Source organism: Nicotiana tabacum, chromosome 9 (genome assembly GCF_000715075.1).
Source record: "Nicotiana tabacum cultivar K326 chromosome 9, ASM71507v2, whole genome shotgun sequence".
NCBI classification, from domain to species: domain Eukaryota; kingdom Viridiplantae; phylum Streptophyta; class Magnoliopsida; order Solanales; family Solanaceae; genus Nicotiana; species Nicotiana tabacum.
This window is the reverse complement of record NC_134088.1, coordinates 105425197-105437405: the sequence shown is the minus strand read 5'-3', so window position 1 is coordinate 105437405 and position 12209 is coordinate 105425197. Positions and strand designations below refer to the sequence as shown.

Genomic DNA, 12209 nt, shown 5'->3' with positions numbered 1-12209 from the left:
CCTCCCACCCTCCCCTTTTTTCAGGATTCAATTCCCTCTCCCCAACTCACAAAATCTTTCAGGCCCAAATTTCCTCTCTTCATCACCTTCTCTACCGAGAGAAAGTCGGCGCAATCAGAACAACAAAGGTTCATACTTCGTCATACTCTTTTTATTTCCAGTTGCTCTATATCTCCTTTGTTTACTATTCGTTATAGAGTTCGTACTCGAAATTGTTTAAGATATGCTTGCGGATTTATGTATTATTACTAGTATTGTGTTATATTTTGGTTCAATTTTGTGTTGGTTCCTTCGCTCGAGGTCTAATTGTAAATTTTACCCTTTTAAGAATTGTTGTGGGGGAATCCTGTGCGCGTTTAAATGAAGGCTCTCTAGTGAGAGACTGTATATTTGTATTAGGTGGTATTTGGGAGATCTTTAGTCTTTTGCGGTTGATTGAAGTTTTCCCTATTTTGGCTATTGGATGGATTATGTATTTAGAATTTTGAAGTACGGGGAACGACGCAATGCACTCTTTCTTTGTCCAACGACTTTGATCACTACTAAGTTTTGGGTTTGATTTTTGAATTGTTTGTAAGTTGGTCCAGCTTGGGGATTGATGGTCTAATGGTCTACGAATTGATTTTTTGTTTTCCTTCTTGTTACAATTAAGTAGAATTTTGATTTCGAGCCTCTTCATAATGTAGTACTCTAGTTAATGTTTAATCAAGGCTGCTTTACGAGATACTAGTGTGATTTTCTGATATTAGTTAGCATTGTTTACTATTCACGAACTATCATAATCACAGACCAACATGAGGAATTTGGTAGATGGTCTATACTATCGGCTCTCGCCTTTTTTGACAAACTAATGTAAAATGAGAAGAATGAGGTACAATCTTCTAAGTTTGGTTTTCATTTGTATATTTGCAACTATTGCATCCTTGTATATAAAAAATGATTAGAAGCATGAGTACAATTACATTAACTTTTGCATATTCTCAGGTGATTGTTGTAGAAAATTACTCCAATGGAACAAAGGATAATCTAAAGCAACGGATTGATCATCCAAGATTTGAGCTAGTTCGTGAAGGTAAGGCACTCCTTGTGTTTGCTTCTACAAATGTGTATGGATTTCTTGTTATTCATGAGTACTTTTGATCAAATGAATAAAGCATCTAAGTAATTCCAACATGTTTGTTTAACCATGATTATCAGTGAAAATCTAGTAGTTCCGACTTTGAGTTAAGACTTATCTGAAGCATCTAGACATTTCTTATCATTATAAAGAAAATTTCAATGACTAGTCAGAACTATCTCTGTTATACTCCTTCCTGTTTCCCTTTTCATGCATGACCTATTTGGGTGCAAACAAGCATGGTGAAAAAAATTTCTTTCACTGGTGAATATGTGGGCAAAGGTTTCAGGATTGTTGTATTGGTATGATAGCACTGAGGGGTAAGTTATGCTTGTTAACTCATTTCTTGGCCAGGTGTTCGTTTCAGAGAAAGCTTATCTTTTGTATAACAAACTTCACGACTTATAGGAAGCAAGAATAATTGAAAGAACATTTGCAGCATTGAACACTACTTTAAGTGAAACAAAAAATGGTAGCCTCGGGAACAAGTAACACAGTTGGCTCATTGACATCTTTCTACATACGTGGCTACGGGTGGATATAAACTTGATGTACTAATCTAAACTCACAACACATATATAAGTGGTGGTTTTCTATTAAATTGATTGCATTTGGAGTTTTCTTATCCCTAAGACTACTGATTACTGAAATATACAATAATTTTCAGAAATAACAAAGGTCCCTGACACTCTTATGGTGATAGTTGGTTATATGAAGGGCATGTTCTAATTATTTAATTAGCTTAATGATATTGCTTTCTTATAATTTTGAAGGATACTGAGATGGTTAACTGATGAAAAGAAAATTACTAAAAGAAACTAATCAAACAAAAATTTCACAATTCGATTGTTGAGATGTCACTAAGTTATCTCCTACATTTTCAATCCTTTCACTTCTTTTCCCTTGGTACTGTATGTTATTAAGAGTAATCTGTTTCGTATTCTCTTGCAGCGGTACTGATACAGATACTAATGGAATTCATGTCTGCGAAATTTAATTAAGTCCCTTAACAAATTAGACGTTGAAGTAAGTTGGTAATATATAAATTCTATTTTTTTTGTTCAAGTTTTGGCACTTTTTTGTTGCTTCTTTTGTTTGAAGTTAGCTCCAAAAGATTTTGACGCTGGCTTGGTTTGTTTAACTAATTATTAGTTTATGGCTCCTATTTTATCCGCTCATTTCTTCTACTTGAGTTTTTCGGTGCTGTTAGTGTTCAACTTTTCATCTTCCGTTAATTATTGGATTGGATTATAACTTTTACTCTATTTGTTGAATTCTAATGTTAGAAAAACTATAGAGGTTGACTTATACTTTAATAGTTACGTAGGTGATTTTTTTATTTCATGAATATGGCCAGAATTTATGTTGCCAAGTAGAGTAGGTCGTTGAGGTAAGATTTGTGATGATATACGAGGAATTAACTTTGTACTTTAGCTCCTATTCATGTGATAATATCCAGCAACTTCTGTTCAATGCCTTGATTAGACCAAGTGACAGATCAATTTGTTAAAAAAATTAGAGCTTTCATCTATTTATGTAACTGGATTTGTGCTTTTGGTTTGTCAAAATGCTAGTCAATTATAAGTTTTTCATCAAATATTTTTGTTTCATTATTTCAGCTTAGTGATGTGGAGAGCCGATCTACTTCCCCTCATGGATGTAAGAGTAGCATCAAGCGATAACAATGCAAATCACCAAGCAAGTACATTGCACTTTGTATATTTATTTATTGAGGATGAGGATCTACTCTTTATTGTATAATGTTTAAGTTATCATACATTTATTTGTATAATTTTTGTTTGATATGAATTTGAAATTGTGATGTTTGTTAGTATTGATATTTTTAATGGAATTTGATTTCTGTTGTGAGAGTTATTTAGTAAAATTATTATATTGAATCCTCGAATATAAACTTTCAGATAGATATTGTGGTAGTTACAAATTGCCACTATTAATTTTTTTTATTAGATTGAGATCAAGTTGTGAGGGTTATAAATTCCCACAAATTATTTTTTTAAAACATTGAAATCATATTATGGAAGTTACAAATTGCCGCTAATTAGTTTTATAAACCGCCACAAATTAAAATTTTATTTTGTGGCGGTCGCCGTGGAGGTTGTACAAAACTGCCGCAAAAAAGCTTGTGGCGAACGTAACTATGGCATTTTTTGAAACCGCCACAATTTATTTTGTGGGGGTCGAAAACCGTCACAGATCAACAAAATAACCCCACAAAATGAGTTTTTTTTTGTAGTGTAGCTCAAGTCAAATGTCTTTTTCTTTGTAAATTGCACTGCGGCTTAATTAAACAAATTTGAAATTTCACGAGAAAAGTAATTTAAAATGATGAACAGAAGCTTTTACGTTCATATTATTTATTACAGTCTAAGAAAATATTACTATATCTTCTTACGGTTTGGTTAGGTACCTAGAAGCTTTCGTTTTCGAAGAGGGCATGTGCCAACCAATCTATTACTATTTGTTTATTTTTCACTTCAATTATCTGATTATAGTTCGGAATGTATCACTGTTTTAAGTTTGCTAGCTTGATAGATAGGCATTGAATACATGAAGTTTGATAGTTATTGAAGGTAGGTATATAGGTCCCGGAAACGGAAGCAGGATTTTTGGATTCAAAAAATAAAATATAAAATGCAAAGAAAAATTAAAGAAATTCATCATTTAATATCTACGTATAAACAAATTTGACCATATATACATAATGTAATTTTCTACCTTCCTATCCAGGGGAATATCAGGCATTATGGTACCAGGTTCATTTGAATTCAATAAATATTTTAGTCGTGGAGCATAATTTGTGTATAAAAATTTATTAAAATTGTAACAAATAGTAAATATGAACACATAATTTTAAAAAATATAATAAATTCAATACAAAAAAATTTAGAGGATCTATTAAATTTATGTCTTCAATCCGCCTCTGCCCTATTCACATATAACTTGCCCCTCATAAAAGGGGAAATAACGGTTATAAGGATTAAGACATGATAATAATGTTAGAAAAAGTAGCACGAGTCAGTGCTCTACTATAGAAGTGCTATCCCATGCAAATATATAGGCCTGTTTTATTTATCGAAAAGCAAAAGTTCAGTCGCATAATTGTTATTACTACAAATTAAATTTCCAAGTTACTAATTAAGAACTCACAATTCATTTCTTACCTAAACGTACAGCAGTGGAGAGCACATAATTTTCAGGAACTTTCTAGTGATTACCAAGTGATTAGTTGAATGATTTACAACGTAGACAATTAGTAAAGACTAAAGTTGTTCCACTGAATTAAAGCACAAAATCACAACAGTCCAAACAATTACGAGATACGTGAAACTATGAAACAGATGCCATCACCAATATGGTATGGAGCGTATCTTTTCTTGTATTGAATTTTGGAAGTTGGAATGATGACAAAACCCTACAACAAGAAAAGAAAAAGTGTTAAAACATTTGACAAGTTACAAGGTGTAAGTTGTGACATAAGATGGAGACCCAATTATTGTCATTAATTATTATAATATATAGTTTTCGCACACCCTTTTAAAAGACATTAGGGTGTTTGATACATAGGAAAATATTTTCTAAATTTCAATTTTACTAAATTATGAACACTTCTATAATAATACGTCGTCCCTTATATATATATCGAAAATTATTGAGTATAGTTGGTCCCGGCTATTTATTAGTCAAGAGCAATTAGTTATAACTACCTAATTAAACTTAGTTAGTTGTACAAGTATATATAGAGTAGTTTACTAGCATTTTATACTATTGTTCATTTTTCTTCCTCGAATGCTAATAACAGAATTAGCTTCTATTAAGCTTTCCTCTCATATTCTCGCACCTTCTAGAACATGTAGTTCTGCCATAGCTGAAGCTTCTCAATATGGTATCAGAGTTCGGTGCTCGATTTCCTGAAGCTCGGCTATGATGGAACTTGAGTAATTCAATTGCATCGGAGTTTCTCATTCGCATCGATCGATCGAGCTATTTTTTAACACATAAGACTTCTCGCTCAACCTAGGGTTTGGGAATTTCAATTTTCTGGTTGAATAACGGTCAGATCGTGTCAAATTTTGTGTGAGATTGACAAATTTGTGAATTTTTTTTTTCTGAAGCAATTTTTCTATTGTGATAATGGCGATCAATGAAGAGGATGTTGATTCTCCATTCTTTTCTTCTATGTCTACGCCGACTACAAAGCTGGTCGACCACAATCACCCTCTCTACATTCATCCTTCTGATACTCAAGGTTTTGTGCTAATTTCTATTCAACTTCAAGGTTCAAAAAATTATTCTATTTAGAGTACATCTATGAAAATAGTGTTGCATGGTAACAGCAAATTAGGCTTTATCCTAGGCACTTGTTGAACAAACAAATATGATCCTAGTTTACATTAATTGTGGGATAGATGCAATGCTATTGTGCTTGATAATGAACGCAGTCTCACCAAGCTTAATCAGTTCGGTGATCCATGCCTCAGATGCATACACAATGAGGGAGGATCTTAAAGAGAGATTTGATAAAGATAATGCATCTAGGACCTGTTATTTGCACAAGAAAATTGCCACATTACCTCAAGGCATATACTCTGTCTCGGTATACTATACTAAACTGAGAAAACTTTGGGATGAGTATGAAACATTAACTCTACCACCTACTTGTGGTTGTGCTGAATCAAGGAAACATGTAGAACAATATCACATACAGAAGTTAAATGAGTTCCGCACAAGTCTAAATAAATCTTATAAGAATACAAAGAATTATGTTCTCATGACTCGACCCTTGCCTGATCTGAACCAGGCTTATATATGCTGTGATAGTCAATGTGGAAAGTCATAGAATTGGTAAAAAAATGTGTATATGCTGAAAGTAATGAAGCAACCATGATGAGCAATAAGTGTATACTGGAGGTTACAATAGTAGAAGACAACCTAATACTAGCTCTAATTGAGGTTACAAACCTAGAAGCTCCTTTAGTACAACTACAGTGTGGTGTGATTACTGCAAATATAAGGGTCATACTAGAGAAAAATGTTTCAAGCTTCATGGTTACCCTTCTAAATTTAAGAACAAGCGGAAATGAGGAGCTCCACATGCTCAATATAATAGTGTGACCAGTTCTGGTATTCAATCTTCAGAGTCACAAGGACATGGACATCAGATGTCAACTACTCTAGTTCACTTCATTACTCAGGAGCAGTATCAGCAGATTCTATATGCTGAACAAGGACAAGGAAGTTGAACACAACCTATGTTTTCACTGCAAGGCCAACATGTATTGTGCATGCATTTATGATTAGCTTTGTGCATATTAACTGCTTAATAGACACTGGTGCTACAAACAATATGGTTCATAGTTTGAACTTGCTAGAGAAGTATGATGAAATACCAGAGAATGCTAGGACTAAAGTTTATTTACCAACTGGAGAACATGTCTCTATCACTCATACTAGTATTTAAACTTTTTTTCAAGGATAAGAAAGTCCAGAACATTCTTCACATTCCAGAGTTCAAATATAATCTCCTCTCAATGTCTAAACTCACAAAGGAATTGAGATGTCTGGAAGTATTTTATCCTGACTTATGTGTCTTTCAGGAACTCTCACGTGGTAAGGTATTGGCGATTGGTAAGGAAGAGATGGGTCTGTACATCCTCAAGGAAGATGACAAAAAATTATTCAGTCAACAAGTTCCTCCTCAACCAATGACTCATTCTACTTCAACTGTAAATACCATATCAAGTGACATCAATAAATGTAGTAACTTAGCAGATAATAAGTCTTGTGCTATATCCTCCTTGTGGTATCAAAGGTTATGTCATGATCCTTTAAAGGTTTTGAGGGATGTAAATGCTTTGCATAGCATGCAGTTAAGGTAACATCATTGTACTATGTGTCCCATAGCCAAACAATCAAGACTGCCTTTCCTTATTAGCTATTGTTATTCTAAATCTATATTTGTGACATTCTGCATGGTGATGTTTGGTAACCTTATAAAGTGCCTACTCATGATAGAAAGAGATATTTTTTAACTTTGGTAGATGACTATTCCAGATATACATATCTATTTCTACTGCATTCTATATTAGATACTATTGAAGTGTTGAAAAACTTTGTAGCAATGATATCCACACAGTTTGACAGTAGACTCAAATGCTTAAGAACAGACAATGGAACAGAGATCTTTAATGATCAACGGTACACCTTATTGAATAATCAAAGTATAGTACATAAGAGCTCTTGTACATATACCCCTCAATAGAATGGGGTTTTGAGAGAAAACATATGTATATTCTAGACATGGCTCGACCACACAAATTTCAAGCTTTTTTGCCTCGAAGATTCTGGGGAGAGTGTGTCTTTATTGCAGTATATCTTCTAAATAACTTGCCTACTGTTCTACTACAAGGCAAATCTCCCTTTGAAAAGCTCTTCCAAATGAGTCCATCTCTGCAACATCTGAGGGTATTTGGAAACCTTTGTTATACCACCCAGATGAAAAAAAGGGATAAATTCTATCCCAGAGCAATCCAGTTGTTCACATGGGATATTCATCATCTCAGAAGGGCTATGCCCTCTATGACTTGTGCTCCAAAAGATTCTTTGTCAGCAGGGACATTGTATTCAAGGAAGAAGTGTTCCCATTCAAGCATATATCCTCTGGTGTATCTCCCTTATTTCCTATCCTAGAGTTTGTAGAACAACCTACTTAGTCAGTTGTTTCTCCTAGTGATGCTTTCTTACCTACAGTATCTCCAAGCCTAAACAATGCTGATATTGCTGACACTATCTCAGCTCCTCTCACTCCTGGTCAGTCTTATCTGTCCACACCTTCTTCTCCTCATGTATAAGGCTGTGAACCATCTGCTCTTTCTATGGCACTCAGAAAGTCTTCTAGACTTACCAAACCACCTATGTGGTTAGCAGACTATATGGTTCCACCAAAGAAGTTAGCTTGCCCTTATCACATGTCCAACTATATGGCATATGATCACTTATCTCCTGCCTACAGGTCTTTACTTGTTGCATTCTCAGTCACTGTGGAACCCATGTCTTTTTCAGAAGCCAGTAAAGTTCCTAAGTGGGTTGAGGCTATGCAAGATGAGATCACTACTCTTGAAGATAACACTTGGTCCATTATCTCCCTTCCTCTTGGGAAGGTTCCTATAGGCTGCAAGTGGATGTTTAAGGTCAAATACAAGTCCTCGGGTGAGGTGGAAAGATACAAGGCCAGGTTGGTAGCTAAAGGATACAGCCATCAGAAAGGTTTGGATTACACAGAAACCTTCTTCTCAGTAGCTAAAATGGTCACTGTGAGAGTCGTAGTTGCCTTGGCTGTTGCTTCAGATTGGTATATGTTTCAGATGGATGTTCATAATGCTTTTCTTCAAGGAGATCTTCTAGAGAAGTGTACATGTATGTTCCTGATGGCCTTTCAAGCCAGGGGAGTATCGGCAGGTGTGCAAACTACATAAGTCATTGTATGGATTGAAGCAGGTTCTTATGCAGTGGAATCTGAAGTTAACTGAAGCATTGGTGGATATGAACTTTGTTCAAAGCCAGTATGATTATTCTCTCTTTACACAAAAGGTAGACTTAGAGCTAGTAGTCATTCTAGTATATGTGGATGACCTCTTAGTAACTGGAAGTAGTTTAGCCTTGATCAAACAAGTCAAGAAAAACTTGCAAGAGAGGTTTAAGATGAAAGATCTTGGTGAACTTAAATACTTCCTAGGCATTGAGTTCTCCAGATCTCAGGAGGGAATAATTATGTGCCAAAGAAAATATGCTCTAGAACTAGTGTCTGAGCTAGGCCTAGCAGGTGAAAAGCCAGCAGCTACACCTTTAGAATTCAACCATAAGCTTACCTCCATTGAATTTCACAAGCAAATACCAAATGATAATACTACAGTGGACAAGGAGCTTCAAGACAAAAGAGGCTATCAGAGGCTAGTTGGCAGATTGTTATACTTAACCATGACAAGGCCTGACATTGCCATTGTGGTTCAAGTATTCAGTCAGTATATGCATACACCTAAGATGTCTCACATAGAGGCTACCTTAAGAGTAGTAAGATATATCAAGCTTGCTCCTGTCGTTGGACTGTGCATGCCTGCTAAGGCATGCAAGCAGTAGTTTGCATATTGTGATGTTGACTGGGGAGCAGTGTGGAGACCAGGAGATAAGTGACATGCTATACAGTGAAATTTGGCGAAGTATTGATATCATGAAAGTAAAAAAGGCAGGGAACTGTGTCCAAGAGTTCTGTTGAAGATGAATTTCGAAGTATGGTTGCTATTGTAGCAGAGGTGGTGTGGCTAACTGGACTTTTCAAGGAGCCGGGAACTGATCTAGTGCAGCCTGTACAACTTCATTGTGACAGTAAAGCTGCGATACAAATTGCAGCTCATCTTATCTTTCATGAGAGAGCCAAACACATCCATATTGATTGCCATTTTTTGAGAGAAAAAATTGTACAAGGCTTGATTCAAACACAACATATCAGGACAACAGAGCAGCTGACAGATTTGTTAACTAAGGGTCTTTACAAGATACAACATGAATACCTATTAGGCAATCTGGGAATGAAAGATGTATTTCATCCCTCTGCTTGAGGGAGAGTGTTGAGTATAGTGGGTTCCAACTATTTATTAGTTAAGAGTAGTTAGTTGTAACTACCTAAGTTAGTTAGTTGTACAAACATAAATAGAGTAGTTTACTAGCATTTTGTACTACTATTCATTTTTCTTCCTTGAATGCTAATAACAGAATTAGCTTCTATTCAACTTTCCTCTAAATCTCGCACCTTCTAAAACATGTAGTTCTTCCATAGCTGAAACTTCTCAACAAAAATAATATTTTAACAGACATACCTAAAGTGTGTTTAATCACATATACTGCATACACTGTATTCAAATGGGTCAATGTGCTCCTTTAACAAATAAACATCTCAATAACCAAGGACAATATAGCTGGTCTATGTTGAGGTTATGAAATTCTTTCTTCCTTATAAAGAGAATTTTTGACTTCTTGAAACTTATGTGGTCCAATTAAAAATCACATCAAACATACATCCAGAGAAGCATTGGTACAATTTAATATTTTGCATTTATTTTTGTTTTTAAGAGTATATTGTCCCGCCATTGACAGGAACCTTTGGGTAGTATTCATATTGTTCAATTATACAGGTCTTGCTAACATACTACATGAAGGTAGTAACTTAACAAAGTACTCAGTTTTTCTTTACCCCAAAGAAGTATTCTAGAAAGACTTTAATTTCTGTAAGCATCTCTGTTTAACATAAAAGTTGTAACATTCTTAGATTTTTCCTTCAAAACGCCCATGATTTCATTTTTAAAATGCTCGATCTTCTAGATTTGTTTCCTCATTCTGTCCCTGTGAGGACAAATAGACCATGGACGAACATCAATTTAAGGGGAGCTCTACAAAAAGTTGACCAAGTTTGACCGATATTGAAGAATAACAAAAGTTGATCAGGATTGACTATGTTTGACCAAGTTTTACTTGTTTTGACATATTTAGACTTAGGGCCTTGATCCATTTAGCTTATTTAGATTATTACTATAAATAGAGAGTTTTTAGTTCACTACTAGAAAATTGGCAAAATTCGTCTACAGAATACCGACCAAAATCGGTCGAAAAATAAGTAGATTGGTCGCAAAAGTCAAAGAAAATATTTCTGACAACGGAAATAGTGGTCCCACAACAAATATATAAAAATTCCGACCAATTTCGGTCGGAAATTGGTCAATATTTGACCAAAATCTGGTCATACTTGCATATTATCTATAAAATAATTTTTAATTAAAAATTTTCAAATATACCGACCAATTTCGGTCGGTATATTTGAAATTATTCTTTCCCGCCCAAGGCAATTGGTTTTTTAAGATAACAATATATATAATTTTAAAATAATTAAATATAAATTTTAAGAAATTTCCGACCGAAGTCGGTCGGTTTCTGTTAATTTATATAATGAGCTTTTAAATAAATAATATTTAATACTTATATATATATATATATATATATATATATATATATATATATATATATATATATATGTGTGTGTGTGTGTGTGTGTGTGTGTGCGTGTGTGTGCATACACACATAATCTTGAATGTTTTATTCTCGATCATCTTATTAGTATTTTGCTCGGATACTTCATAAGTGGATCAATTGGAAATTCAATTATATTCGATTAAATCTTACTATAACACATTTAAAAATAAAGTGTATAGTTCTATAAGATGTCTTATAGAACACTACATCTTATAAAACTATACATTTTATTTTTAAATATTTTATAGTAAGATTTAATCGAATATAGCTTATATATATAGTATATCAATTAAACAAGTTATATTTTATTTTAAAATAAGTTACCGACCGACTAAAGTAATAAAAACACATACACACATATAAATGTAATTAAAAAACACATACATATATATATAAGTAATTAAAATAGCACATACACACATATATAAGTAATTAAAACACACACACACACATATATAAACTGACCGACTTCGGTCGGTATTGTAATTAAATTAATTATAAAAATAATTTAAAAATTAATTACCGACCGATTTTTTCCGTCACTCTTTCTTCCACATCCGAAAATCCTTCCCAAATCCCACCTAAATTAACTCACCACTCACCCAAAATCAACCCCTCCCCCCTCCCCCCCCCACTTTGTCTCTCCCGCGCCATCATTGTTTCTCCGCTGCCATTGCGTCTCCCTCACCACTGCCGCGCCACCACTGCTCCTCCGCCACTGCCACTGCTGCACCACTCCCAAAATCATACCCCTCTCCTCTCTTTGAAGGATAGCTATCCACATTTGTTAATTTCAGTTATATAAATTCTTTCAATTGTATAAAATAGGGTTTACAATTTGAAATTTTAGGGATTTTGTAACAAGTTAATTATTGAAACAAGTGCTAATAAAGAATTTTTCCTGTTATGATAATGTCCTTAAAGTTATTTACAAATTAATTAAAAAGTATATGTACAAGTAAAAGAACGAAACATGAAAATAGAATGGAGAGGG

The 12209-nt window shown here is 34.2% G+C and overlaps 1 long non-coding RNA gene across 1 annotated transcript; it reads left to right on the top strand.

Moving 5' to 3' along the window:
* LOC107776327 (uncharacterized) lies at nucleotides 1-2986 on the top strand. The gene is made up of 4 exons (XR_001645922.2): nucleotides 1-128; nucleotides 985-1072; nucleotides 2069-2143; nucleotides 2737-2986. It is a non-coding gene; the product is annotated as an uncharacterized LOC107776327 (long non-coding RNA).
* Nucleotides 2987-12209: the final 9223 nt, after the last annotated feature.